Source organism: Hyla sarda, chromosome 1 (assembly GCF_029499605.1).
Source record: "Hyla sarda isolate aHylSar1 chromosome 1, aHylSar1.hap1, whole genome shotgun sequence".
NCBI lineage: Eukaryota > Metazoa > Chordata > Amphibia > Anura > Hylidae > Hyla > Hyla sarda.
The window spans coordinates 51,008,171-51,022,868 of record NC_079189.1 but is presented as its reverse complement, the minus strand read 5'-3'; the positions used below and the strand labels follow the sequence as shown (position 1 = coordinate 51,022,868).

The following is a 14,698-nucleotide window of genomic DNA, read 5'->3' as shown; positions in this document are numbered from 1 at the left end:
TTTCTATACCGTTTGGAGCCCTACGACCTTGGGTCCCCTGCTGATTTGCACCCAACTCTTCATGCAACCCGGTGTGCTGCTACCTTCTGTGTTTTCTAGATAGGTAGATAGATAGATAATAGACAGATAGGTAGATAGATGCATAGATAGATATTAGACAGATAGATAGATAGGTAGATAGATAATAGATAGATAGATAAATATTATGGCATTGGCAGACTCCAGAGGGCAAGTGGAGAGACACTATCTCATATGGGGACCGTGGATATCCTTTCTCTCCTCTGACACATACAGAACTCTCCACTTGAACTCTCAAGAAATGTCTACTGACTGATGCCTTGAGCGTGTGCCCTTACATATGATGTCAGTCTGTCCGATGTTGGGGTTCTCGCCAGTGCACCGTGCTGAAAGGTTAGTCCTCTTTATTGTCTCTCTCTCTCTCTCTCTGCCTGTGTTTTTCTGTCTCCTTCCAACTCCTCCTGTCTTCCTTCCGGTCTACCTGGGAACATTCTCCCTTTCTCATTTATTCTTGCTCTTCTCTTTTTCTTGTAGGAACACTTGTGCCAGACTAGGTGCTGATATTTTATTGTCTGCCATGTATGCCTAAGTGTTTATTGTTGTCATGTTGGAGTCCTAAAAGACTAGTGTTACTGCTCCTAATATGACTTGTTTGCCATACCACCTGTCTATTTCTTTAGGGTGCATGTGCACCACATATTTTGGCCCCTTGGTCACTTGCACATTTACTACTTTGTATGTTTAAAATCTTTAATAAACTTTACTATTGAAAAAAAAAAATTATGGCATATACTTTTTATACACTGCATGGGTTGAATTTAAATAAATCACTGCTGTAATTTTATTCCTTTGGAGTGCTATGGTTTTCCGAAGAGAGAAAGGTAGGTAGATAGATAGATAGATCCTAGATCCTCTTTGTTAGAGATGCATTTTACATAATGAAGAATAGCCTATATTTGTGTTTGAATAAAAACCATTTTACTGCTCATTCAAGGCTTAAAAGCAGAGATCTAACCCTCGATGAAATGAGATCATGAACCCATAAATGGTGGATGATCAAAACACATAAACTGGGATTATCCATAAGCTCATAGAAGTATCTGTCTGTCTGTCTATGTGTATAACAGCTTCTCAGTAAGATTACAGGATTTAACAATGACCCATCCATTTAGAATTAAAGAGGTACTCCGGTGGAAAACAATTTATTTTAAATCAACTGGTGCCAGAAAGTTAAACAGATTTGTAAATCTTAATCCTTCCAGTACTTATCAGCTACTGTATACTACAGAGGAAATTCTTTTATTTTCAAATTTCCTTTCTGTCTGACCACAGTGCTCTATGCTGACACCTCTGTCCATGTCAGGAACTGTCCAGAGCAGGAACAAATCCCCATAGGAAACCTATCCTGCTCTGGAAAGTTCCTGACATGGACAGAGGTGTCAGCAGAGAGCACTGTGGACAGAAAATACATTCAAAGAGAAAAGAACTTCCTGTGGAGCATACAGCAGCTGATAAGTACTGGAAGGATTAAGATTTTTTAATAGAAGTCATTTACAAATCTGTATAACTTTCTGGAGCCAGAGAACATGAGCTGGAGCTGACATGCACATTTCTCTTATATACCACAAAAAAAATCTTATTATAAAAGCTTGATAGAAACAAAACATTGAGATGTTTTTTCCATAGCTTGACATACATTTCAGCTAGCTGTTCAGATGACACCTTCTCCCTATACACATGCTTGTGTGGCTCAACTGAGCATGCACGTGTTCTAAATGGTGAGAGAAAAAATCTCTATGCAATTTAATGTCCCAAACAATGTCAGCTAGTAAGGGACTTATTTAGCAAGATTCAATGACACGTTCTGCTGTACTTTTGAGTCTCCCTAAATATATGTATGTGCAGGAAGTGACCCGAACTGCTGCAGTGACCCACAGTATGCACTAGCATCAAAAAGTATAGCTAGGACTAGAGATGGGCGAATTTTTCAAAAATTTGATTCGGCCGATTCGCCGAATTTTCAGAAAAAATTTGGTTTGATCCGAATATATTTGCAGCGAATCACTATTAAAAACGGCTATTTCCAGGCTACAGAGAGCCTCCATAGGGGTGTAGAACACTTTGCCTTGCCGTAACACGCATAGGGAGTGTGCTGGGGTAGTGAAATAATACTGTTATTCAGTATGACATGCAGATTACAGGCGTCGCTATTAGAATCACTGCCACAGAGCGACACAATGACAGAGTCTGGATATGGCAGCAGGGTCGGGAGATCATATGGCGTCACAATGGTTGCTTGCAGTCTTTGAATGGGGAGTGCTTCCTGTGATGATCTCAATTGGCAGACTATGAAACGACTTCTAAACTCTCCCTGCCTGTCTGCCTGCCTGCAGTGATGCGGGCTTCAGGTCAATGGATATCCCCTGTGCTGATCTATATTGTCAGTAATGCTGATTAGTGACCACACAGTGTCTGCTCTCTCTCTAGCCAGAACGAAAGCGGGCTTGAGGTGAATGGATTCGCCGCTGTGAAGATCTGCATTGTCCGTAACAGTGATTAGTGCGCACAGGGCCGGCCTTAGGGGTGTGCGAGCTGTGCGGCCGCACAGGACGCCATAGCAACAGGGGCGCCAGGCGGCCGACACAGCCCGCACCAAGTATATATAATTTGTATTGCCCGACGCCCAGGATTTAGCCCTGCTTCGGGCAAGCAGCGCTAAATGCTGGTGTGATGAAGAAAACTGTGCCCTGTAGTGGAATGTGACCCTCCGCACAGGGACACAGTTTTCTGCTTTGCAGGCCGCTCCCTCTCATTACATTCCCACTACCCTCCCTCAACTGTGTCCCTATGCGGAGGGTCACATTCCGCTTCAGGGCACTGTTTTCTTCATCACACAGGGAGGTTTCACTTACCCCGCCCTCCTCTGCGTCTCTGTTTGGCTGGCGGCCCGAGTCTGAAGAGGGACGTCACACATGTGACGTACCTCCGCAGACCCGCACAGGACGTCAGTGACGCCACTCGTCAGGCTGCCGCCAGAGAGAAGAGAAGCGCAGCGCAGGTCAGGTAAAGTTGTCTATGTGTATGTGTGGGTGTCTGTGTGTGTGTGCATGTGTGGTTGTCTGTGTGTGTGTTTGTGCATGTGTGCTTGTCTGTGTGTGTGTGTGTGTGTGTGTGTGTGCGCATGTGTGGTTGTCTGTCTGTGTGTGTGCATGTGTGGTTGCCTGTGTGTGTGTGAGTCGGTGGGGGGAGGGGGGAACGAATGCTACCGAATTTGGGGAACCTGCTACTACCTAATGTGGGGAAACTGCTTCTTCCTAATGTGGGGCTATACTGCACCTAATGTGGGGAGCTATACTGCACCTAATGTGGGGGAACTATACTGCACCTAATTTGGGGGAGCTATACTGCCAACCTAATGTGGGGGGAACTATACTGCACCTAATGTGGGGAGCTTTACTGCACCTAATGTTGGGAACTATACTGCACCTAATTTAGGGGAGCTATACTGCCAACCTAATGTGGGGTAGCTATACTCCACCTAATGTGGGGAGCTATACTGCACATAATGTTGGGAACTATACTGCACCTAATGTTGGGAACTATACTGCACCTAATGTGGGGGGTACTATACTGCACCTAATGTGGAGAACTATACTGCACCTAATGTGGGGGAACATACTGCACCTAATGTGGGGGAACTGTACTGCACCTATTGTGGGGGAACTGTACTGCACCTAATGTGGAGAAACTATACTGCACCTAATGTGGAGGAACTATACTGCACCTGATGTGGGGAACTATAGTGCACCTGATGTGGGGAACTATACTGCCAACCTAATGTGGGGGAGCTATACTGCACCTAATGTGGAGAACTATACTGCACCTAATGTGGGGAGCTATACTGCACCTAATGTGGGGGAACTATACTGCACCTAATTTGGGGGAGCTATCCTTCCAACCTAATGTGGGGGAGCTATACTGCACCTAATGTGGGGAGCTATACTGCATCTAATGTTGGGAATGATACTGCACCTAATTTGGGGGAGCTATACTGCCAACCTAATGTGGGGGAGCTATACTGCACCTAATGTGGGGAGCTATACTGCACCTGATGTGGGGAACTATACTGCACCTAATGTGGAGAACTATACTGCACCTAATGTGGGGACTATAATGCACTTAATGTGGGGAGCTATACTGCACCTAATGTGGGGAGCTATACTGCACCTGATGTGGGGAACTATACTGCCAACCTAATGTGGGGATCTATACTGCACCTGATGTGGGGAACTATACTGCCAACCTAATGTGGGGGAGCTATACTGCACCTAATGTGGGGAGCTATACTGCACCTAATATGGGGAACTATACTGCACCTAATGTAGGGAACTATACTGCACCTAATGTGGGAAAACATTATACTGCACCTAATGTGGGGGAGCTATACTGCACCTAATGTGGGGGACTATACTGCACCTAATGTGGGGAACTATACTGCACCTAATATGGGGAACTATACTGCACCTGATGTGGGGGACTATACTGCACCTAATGTGGGGGACTATACTGCACCTAATGTGGGGGAACTATACTGCACCTAGTGTGGGGGAACTATACTGCACCTAATGTGGGGAACTATACTGCACCTACCGTGGGGAGCTATACTGCACCTAATGTGGGGAACTATACTGCATCTGATTAAGGGGGACATGGGACTGATTAAGGGGGCAGGGGAATTATTAAATTTTTAAAAAGATATGTTTGTTACAAAGATGTTTTTCCTCTTTGTGTATGTTTATGGGGTAATGGGGGGGGGCGCCACAAGGTTGGCTCGCACAGGGCGCCTGAACACCTAAGGCCGGCCCTGAGTGCGCACACACAGTGTCTACTCTCTCAGCAAAACGGCAAATGCCCATATTCGGCAATGGCTGCCAAATATGTAGGGCTGTGGCATCACAGGGCTGGCTGCTGTTAAGGTGCATGCCGCCATGTGATTAAGGGTGATCCCGCCTACCTGCCTTCCCAGACTTCCTTGCCCCATGTCCTCGTCCTCACACATGTAGCCACCATTTTAGCCCCCCGGCCCACACAAAATGTAGTGAATTAAGCGATTCTTTACCATGAAGCGCGAGGAAATTCAGATTAGTTCAGAATCTAATTTTTCATGAAATTCGGAACAAATTTGACTTTGTCAGCTTCAATTAGCAATCTCTAGCCCCGATCCCCTGCCACTGCCCTTCCAATGGTTTTATGGCCCTGCTGTTCGCTTTGCTTCTTGGTTCCTGTGACACAATAACCCGGCAGAAACTGTGTATATCTGCAAAGCAGAAGGGATGGTTTCAAACACAATATAAAGGGGAGAAATTCCACACATTAGAGGGGTACTACAGGGAACTAAACTTATCAGACATGTATCTCCTATCCACAAGACTGGGGATAAGGGTCTAATTGCGGGGGTCCAACTTCTGCAGCAATGTCCCACCTCAGCCGATGACTGACTTAGCAAGCCGTCACTTGCACTCGTCCAAGAAGGTGGATGGCGGAGCATGCAGAGGGTAGGTAAGTAAACAGGACCCTGGAGTACCCCTTTAACTCTTGACAAAGCATACCTATTACACCATTCCAGGTGACTGCCTTATGATGAAGGCTTAGAGAGTGCTAAGGACCCATTAACACTACAGAATTTCTACAGATATTTCGCTGCATGAAGATGGGTGGATGGGTTTTCCATTGACCCATCAACACTGTGGAATTCCGAACCCGCTAATGAATGAACATGTTCATTCTTTTAGCATAATTCTGTGTGGAATCCATTGCCATCAAAGGTGAAAGTGCGGATCTGCAGATTTAAATGGTACTGTCAGATTTTAATAAACTTTCTACATTATACATTAAAACATACAGCAAAACATTAAACCTTATATCTTATACTTCATAAAAAATATTTATCTCCTTTCACAGAAATCATGGCTTAGGAATCCCCATACCATCCAGAGAATGATCCTGCCCGGTTGAAGCATCATCTTTTTCTCAGCTAGAGCACAGGCAGGGACAAAATCCAATAAGCGAGGGGAGGACTCTCACTCCTCTGTGCTCACTCCTGTCCTATCAGACTGCAGCATGAAAAAATTGCAGGGAGTGGGTTAAAGGGCAGGCTGCAGCGATTGGGTGAAGAGAATCAGCACAGCACAGCAGACTCAAGGGAGGAAGATGATTCATGTAAAGTGAGGACACGGCCCCTCCAAAGCAAAGGATGAAACACCAAGTGAGCAACAGGAAGAAGGTATTTGTAAGAGAAATATAGGTGCTAGACAAATAATGTACATGATCAGAATTAGGTAATTGCTAACATCTAACTTTTTTTGGGTGTGTGAGTAGGCCGCAAGAGTGAGCAAAGGGGGTTACATTTAATAATCTAAAGAAAACTGTTACATATTAGGGGAAATGTATTACTGTCTGAACTAAGCACAAAAAAGTTATAAAAATGTTTGCACAAGCCTAGGAGCTAGTGTAGATTTTAGACACATAGCACACAAGCCAATTCACTGCCGGATTTATTCGGAGGTATTCGCCTCTTAATAATCAGGGAAGCAGAAAGCAGCGCACCTTCATATTAGGATGTGTGAAATGCCGGTTGATAAATTAGTTTAACACTTTTTTGTTTACTGCTTAATTCCATACATGTCCCTTCATAGTTTCTAAGTCTTGAAAATGTATCTACAATGTAGAAAAATATACACGCACCCATGGAAGGAAAAGGCATGTCCAAGCATTTGACTTATATGGTCTGTCTCAGAAATGCATATATGTGTGTATCAAATAGCAGTACGTGTATATGATACAGCAGTACTATGTGTATGCTATATGTGTCTGCTCTCTCTCTCTAGCCAGAATGAATGCGGGCTTGAGGTAAATGGATTTGCCGCTGTAACGATGATTAGTGCGCACACACAGTCTCTGCTCTCTCGGCAAAATGGGAAATGCACGTATTCGGCAATGGCTGCTGAATATATAGGGCTGGCTGGCTGGCTGCTGATAGGCTGCATGCTGTATGTGATTCAGGGTGATCCCTCCTACCTGCCTCTCCGCCTTTCCAGACTTCCTTGCCCTATGTCCTCACACGTGTAGCTGCCATTTTAGCCCCCCCCCCCCCCCCAGCCCGCACAAAATGTAGTGAATGAAGCAATTTGTTACCATGAAGCGCAAGGAAATTTGGATTCGTTCAGAATCGAATTGTTCATGAAATTTGGAACGAATTCAACTTCGTCAGCTTCGTTTCGCCCATCTCTAGCTAGGACATCCAGCATGTGAACCTATCATCCATCAGTCGTGTAAAGCCAGATATTAGTCTTGTAAGGCCACATATTAGTAATGTATGGACAGATATTAGTCATGTATGGTCAGATATTAATCATGTATAACCAAATATTAGTCATGTCTGAAAAGATATCAGTCATGTTTGGCCAGATATTACTCATGTATGGCCAAATATTAATCATGTATGACCAAATATTAGTCATGTTTGAACGGATATCAGTCATATTCGGCCAGATATCAGTCATGTACAGCCAGATATTAGTCATGTATGGTCAGATTTTAGTGCTGTGTTGCCAGAAATTAGTCATGTTTGGCCAGATATCAGTCATGTTTGGCCCCAGATATCAGTCATGTTTCCCCCCAGATATCAGTCATGTTTGGCCCCAGATATCAGTCATGTTTGGCCCCAGATATCAGTCATGTACAGCCAGATATTAGTCATGTTGTTACGCCGAGCGCTCCGGGTCCCCGCTCCTCCCCGGAGCGCTCGCTACAATCTCGTTACTGCAGCGCCCCGGTCAGATCCGCTGACCGGGTGCGCTGCGATACCGCCTCCAGCCGGGATGCGATTCGCGATGCGGGTGGCGCCCGCTCGCGATGCGCACCCCGGCTCCCGTACCTGACTCGCTCTCCGTCGGTCCTGTCCCGGCGCGCGCGGCCCCGCTCCCTAGGGCGCGCACGCGCCGGGTCTCTGCGATTTAAAGGGCCACTGCGCCGCTGATTGGCGCAGTGGTTCTAATTAGTGTGTTCACCTGTGCACTCCATATATATACCTCACTTCCCCTGCACTCCCTCGCCGGATCTTGTTGCCCTTGTGCCTAGTGAAAGCGTTCCCTTGTGTGTTCCTAGCCTGTGTTTCTGACCTCCTGCCGTTGCCCCTGACTACGATCCTTGCTGCCTGCCCCGACCTTCTGCTACGTCCGACCTTGCTTCTGTCTACTCCCTTGTACCGCGCCTATCTTCAGCAGTCAGAGAGGTTGAGCCGTTGCTAGTGGATACGACCTGGTCACTACCGCCGCAGCAAGACCATCCCGCTTTGCGGCGGGCTCTGGTGAATACCAGTAGTGACTTAGAACCGGTCCACTAGCACGGTCCACGCCAATCCCTCTCTGGCACAGAGGATCCACCTCCTGCCAGCCGGCATCGTGACACATGTATGGCCAGATTTTAGTGCTGTGTTGCCAGAAATGAGTCATGTTTGGCCAGATATCAGTCATGTTTGGCCCCAGATATCAGTCATGTTTCCCCCCCAGATATCAGTCATGTTTGGCCTCAGATATCAGTCATGTTTGGCCCCAGATATCAGTCATATATGGCCAGATATTAGTCATGTATGGCCCGATATAAATATCAGTCATATTTGGCCAACTTTAGTTTAATAAATGGATTAATAATACAGGTCACAACCTCTATAGCAAAAATATACTAAATGTTGGTGCTCCGTGTAAATTCTTAAAAAATTGGAGAGGTATCACATAAATGGAGATCTGATAATAATGAAATATATCAACAAGGTTATAAGAAGGAATTCCTAAAAGTGACTAAAAGAAGTTAGTCAGGTCCTCTGTTTGCGACAATGTCCTACAGTTTTGAGTAAAATGCAATATCTGATACAGCAAGTAAGTTATTAATATGTTGACAGCGTTTTGCTAACGGTAATCGTGTAATATGAGGATATTAGTAGTGTCTCTTTGCGTTTTTCAATTAAATAAAATTCAAAATAAATGTATACAAACAAATATGGGCTATAGTATTTAGTATATAGTATATAACACTTACCTTATGGATCTAGTATGTTTGGGCATGCTGGGAGTTGTAGTTTTGCAACAGCTGGAGGCATGCTGGGTTGGAAAATACTACATTAGGGAGATTTGCTGGCTGCTTTACCAGCACAATGATTTCCAAATTTGGTCCATCTATCCAGAGGTCATGCATTATTTGATTTCTACCTATGGATAATGGGGAAGATTTATAAAATAAAAAAAGATTTATAAAATAAAAAAAAATGCTCAGTAGGTCATGCAGATGCTTTACGTGTCTTTTTTATGTGTCTAGCTTCTATATTCAGCTCACAAACACCCCTGTTCTGCTGCTCGCTCATTCTGACATTCACTGCTCAGGAAGGGGCGTGTCCGTGGCAAGCACTGAGCCTGCCCTCACTCACCATGCATTACCTTCCTCCCTGAGTCTGTGCTGTGCTGGGTCTCTTCAGTCAATCACTGCAGGCTGCTCTATAACCCCCTCTTTTCTGTTTTCATGCTGCAGTCTGATAGGACAGGAGTGAGCACAGAGGAGTACTAGTTCCACCCTCACTTACTGAACTTTGTCCCAGCTTGTGCTGCAGCTGTGACAAAGAGGATGCTGCAGCCGGGCAGAATTATGTTCTGTATGGTATGGGGACACCTAGTGGTTTTTTTTTTTTTTTTTTTTATAAGCCATGATTTCAATAAAAAAGGAGACCATATTTTTTAATGAGGTAAATTGCAAAAGATTTATGTTTTGCCAAGATGTACAACATATTAAAAGATTTTGATCTGACAGTGCTCATTTAATCCTTAGGGGACCCACTGGATTTTAACAGTGTGTGAGTAAAGATGGATTTTATTAGATGAATAATTTGTGTGCAATGAATTTAATTTTTACTTACTTTGATTTTTTTCTACTTTTTATATTGCTAAATGTTGATTGTGGTGTTATTGCTAGTGTGGTGTCCTGGTACCGTATCCTATCCGGTACCTGTGTATATAGGTCCCCTTAGCCAGAGTCCCTAGGATGTCGGGGTCCTTATTGTTTAGTTCACCCCTAGTCACCTCTCATACAGATAGTAACTATCCAGTAACCATTTGGGATTTATATCTATAGGATTGTATAAATGTAAATAAATAGTTAATTACCTGTCCATAGCGTAGCAGGACCTGCGGGTCACGTGATCAGGTGAACTCAATGGTTTTGTGCTTCAGGACCTATGGAGGCCCCTATGACGTAGATCTCCCATCACTCCTTGTAGACTGTTATTGTGCATTGGATGTACCGCAAGCCGTTCAGTAAAGTTATCCAAATTCAAGTTCAAGTACCTTGTGGACCTTCAGTCATTTTATACATGCACCTATCGTTACTGGGAAGGGCGGCAATAGGCCGGATAATTACCTCAGCATACTAGCCCTCAGCCTGGCGTCACGAACTATAGGGTTAACATTAACCCCTCATATACCGAAACAATACCCCAACTACCATACAACCCCCAAGGCATACCACACTAGGCAAGTGTATTCCAACCAGTGTGCCTCCAGCTGTTGCAAGACTACAACTTCCAGCATGGATGGAGTTGTAATCTTGCAACAGCTAGAGGCACGCTGGTTAGAAAACACTAGGCTAGGCACTCTGATTTACCATTTGAGCTTGCCCACTTTGCTTATGTCACAATGTAAATTACAGCATATATCCCCATTAAGAAACCTATTACACTTGGAATGTGCGTGAAAAATACACAGCCTAAGAGTATGGTCCCACATATAGCTAACACAATGTATTTCACGCTGCACAAAATGTGCTGCGCAGCGGGAAATACGCTGCATATTCTACCATGATCATACAGACAGGGCTACTTGGCGGCAGCCCTAGGTGTCAAGTAAGGTTTGGAGGCGGGGCCGTGTGTCAGTCACATGGTGCATGGCCCCACCCCCAAACCTCACTTAACACACAGGGCTGTTGCCGGATAGCCCTGTGTGTGTGCTCATCGTAGGATACACAGCGTATTTCCTGCAACACATTTTGCGCAGCATGAAATACAACCATTAGCACTAGGTGGGACTGTACCCTTATGGAGCTACAGCAGGCAAAGAGCAGTGTTATGTGCTGAGTTGTGACTGAGAATCTTCACAGAAGATGCTGGCAAGATCCTCACACAGGGAGAGGAGGGGGAGGGAAGGTGTGGCTGTGAAGCCAGAGCCTTAGACCAGACAGAAATCACGTGGTGATTGTCTTCCAGGATGGGGGGCACTAGTCTCATTGAGGGGTTTGCACAGAGACAAGCAGGATCAGATTATGATGTCTTTCTCTCACTCCCTGTATGTAAGTGACAGCTGAAACAGGGCAACTACTCTATGTAGAATGATATTTAGACAAAAAAAAAATAGGTTGGTGAGATGTAAAAGATGGGCTATGGTTTTAGTTTCCCAGAGTTACCCTTTAATGAGAATTCCAGCTCTGCTTCTTCTGCATCCCATTCACCATTGAAGACTTCTGTAAATGATCATCGTGTGCCAAATTCCCAGCAGGCGTCAGAAAATATTTAATTCCGAAATGAAATAGAGACCTATCAGAAACCTATGACTCATCCAAATTAATGAAAATATCTACATTTACAGATCATTTGGCTCAGTCATCTACAAGTCTCCTGACATCGGTTACAAATCTCCTGACATGCGTTTATAATGAAGCTAAATGAGAAGGAGCATTAATATATGTTACGGCTCCGCTATCACAATACCATCAGACTCATACAGTCCCTTTATGCTTTGTATTCAGTGAATGCACAGCTTGTCATAAACATCTGCATACTACCAATGGTGTCTGTAGGGACACACACAGTGCGGCATCTCATAGTGTGGTGGATAAAATCAGGGCTTGTGACACTTAATATATCAAGATACCTTTTAAGTGACACTCGCAGAAAGCTGTTTCCTGGTCAGATCCCCAATCGTGTGGATGGTCATGACAATGGCTAACACTTGCAGAAAACTCCGGTGAATCTGTAAGGTGATGTGTGTAAGGATTGTGTACTATTATGGTTCATAAAAAGAATAGTGTTGCTCGTGAATATTCGCAATTCGAATTTTAATCACGAATATCGTATATTCGCAAATTCGCGAATATAGCACTAAATATTCCTAATTACGAATATTCTTTTTTTTTTCTGCATATACTAAAATTTATGCACATATGCGCATATTCGCGAATATTAAGCCCTCCCTTCTTTAATGGAATAGGGAACTATGACCAGAGCATTAACTCTGTGATTTTTTGCCCATTGAAACCAATAGGCCCATTGTGGTCTATGGGGATCTCACAGCATGTAAAACAGTAAGATAAGCAGGACCATCTTGGCAGCACAGTGGAATGAGAGACCACCATGGGTTTGAGTCCCGGGGTGGGACAGAGTGTTACAGTGTTGTAGTTTAACTTTACTTTCCTGGTAAAGCTGCTGAGTTGCCCAAAGCAACTGATCAGATTGCTTCTTTCTTTCATTTTTCACAAGGCCTCTGCAAAATGAAAGAAGCGATCTGATTGGTTGCTATGGGCAACTCAGCAGCTTTTCCTGGAAAAGTTTCTGAGTTGCCCATAGCAACCAGATTGCGTCCTTCATTTTTCAGAGGCCTTTTCAAAAATGAAAGAAGCAATCTGATTGGTTGCTATGGGCAACGGCACAACTCTTCCTCTACACTGGTTTTGATGAATCTCCCCCATAGAGGGAGATTTATCAAAACCTGTACAGAGGAAAAGTTTCTGAGTTGCCCATAGCAACCAATCAGATTGCTTACTTCATTTTGTAGAGGCCTTGTGAAAGAAGAAATGTGATTGGTTGCTATGGGCAACTCAGAAACTTTTCCAGGAAAGTAAAGTTTAACCACAACATTGTAACACTGTAACACTCTGTCCCACCCCAGGACTTGAACCAGTGGTGGTCTCCGATTTCACTGTGCTGCCAAGACAGTCCTGCTCCTCTTACTGTTTTACATGCTGTGAGATCCCCAAAGACCACAATGGGCCTATTGCATTCAATCAGCAAAAAATCACAGAGTTAATGCACTAGTCATAGTTCCCTATACCATTAAAGAAGGGAGGGCTCAATATTCGCGAATATGCGCATATGCGGAAAACCAGTGTAGAGGAAGAGTTGTGAAGTTGCCCATAGCAACCAATCAGATTGCTTCCTTCATTTTTGAAAAGGCCTCTGAAAAATGAAGGAAGCAATCTGATTGGTTGCTATGGGCAACTCAGAAACTTTTCCTCTGGACAGGTTTTGATAAATCTCCCTCTATGGGGGAGATTCATCAAAACCAGTGTAGAGGAAGAGTTGTGCAGTTGCCCATAGCAACCAATCAGATTGCTTCTTTTATTTTTGAAAAGCCCTCTGAAAAATGACGGAAGCAATCTGATTGGTTGCTATGGGCAACTCAGAAACTTCTCCAGGAAAAACTGCTGAGTTGCCCATAGCAACCAATCAGATCGCTTCTTTCATTTTGCAGAGGCCTTGTGAAAAATGAAAGAAGCCATCTGATTTTATGCTATGGGCAACTCAGCTTTTCCAGGAAAGTAAAGTTTAACCACAACACTGTAACACTCTGTCTCATGCCAGGACTTGAACCAGTGGTGGTCTCTCATTCCACTGTGCTCATTCCACTGTTCCACAATGGGCCTATTGGTTTCGATGGGCAAAAAAATCACAGAGTTAATGCACTAGTCATAGTTCCCTACACCATTAAAGAAGGGAGGGCTCAATATTCATGAATATGTGCATATATTTTTGCATAAGTGCAAAAAAATGAATATAATGAATATGCAAATTTCGCAAATATATGACGAATATTCGAATATGGCCTATGCCGCTCATCATTAGACGTGAACATCTGAATGATTCAGAGTTTCATTTGCAAACATCAGATGCGTTCTTGAGCAGGGGGACCTTGCGGGTACTGCAGGATTTCAGTTACCAATTGTTTTTTTGGTGGCTATGGTCCCAGTTGCCTTGAGATCCTACCATGTAGTTTTGGGCTAATTCCTCACCATTCTCATGGTCATTTTAACTTTAGGAGGTGAGATCTTACATGTAACCCCCGACTGAGGGAGATTGACAATTATTTTATGTTTCTTCCATTTGGGAATAATCGCACCAACTGTAGTAAACTTCTCACAAGCTGCTTGGCGATGGTCTTGTAGCCCATTCCAGCCTTGTGTAGGTCTACAGTCTTGTCCCTGACATCCTTGGACATCTCTTTGGTCTTGGCCATAGTGGGGAGCTTGGAATTTGATTGATCGCTTCTGTAAACAGATTTATACAGGTAACAAGTTGAAATTAGGAGCACTGGTTTTAAGAGAGTGCTCCTAATCTCAGCTTGCTACCTGTATAAAAGACACCTGGGAGCCAGAAATCTTACTGCTTGACAAGGGATAAAATGCCTATTTTACAGGGTAAACTGCTAATTAATTCATAGCTTATTTAAAATGTGTTAAAATGTGGTAAAAAAACGCAATGCACTATATCTATTTATCAGTCGGTATGTAGTTTAAAGTGCTGCTTTATACAGCAACTCACCAATGACGTCTTCGCTAATTTGCATCGTTGCCTTCTCTTCTCCATCTG

General features: G+C 44.0%; 1 long non-coding RNA gene across 1 annotated transcript in view; it reads right to left on the bottom strand.

Moving 5' to 3' along the window:
• The window catches only part of LOC130300921 (uncharacterized), a 61,905-nt gene extending 49,706 nt beyond the window's left edge, over positions 1-12,199 (bottom strand). Inside the window, exon 1 of the long non-coding RNA XR_008851656.1 lies at positions 11,988-12,199. This is a non-coding gene — a long non-coding RNA (uncharacterized LOC130300921). The remainder of the gene's footprint in view (positions 1-11,987) is intronic.
• Positions 12,200-14,698: the final 2,499 nt, after the last annotated feature.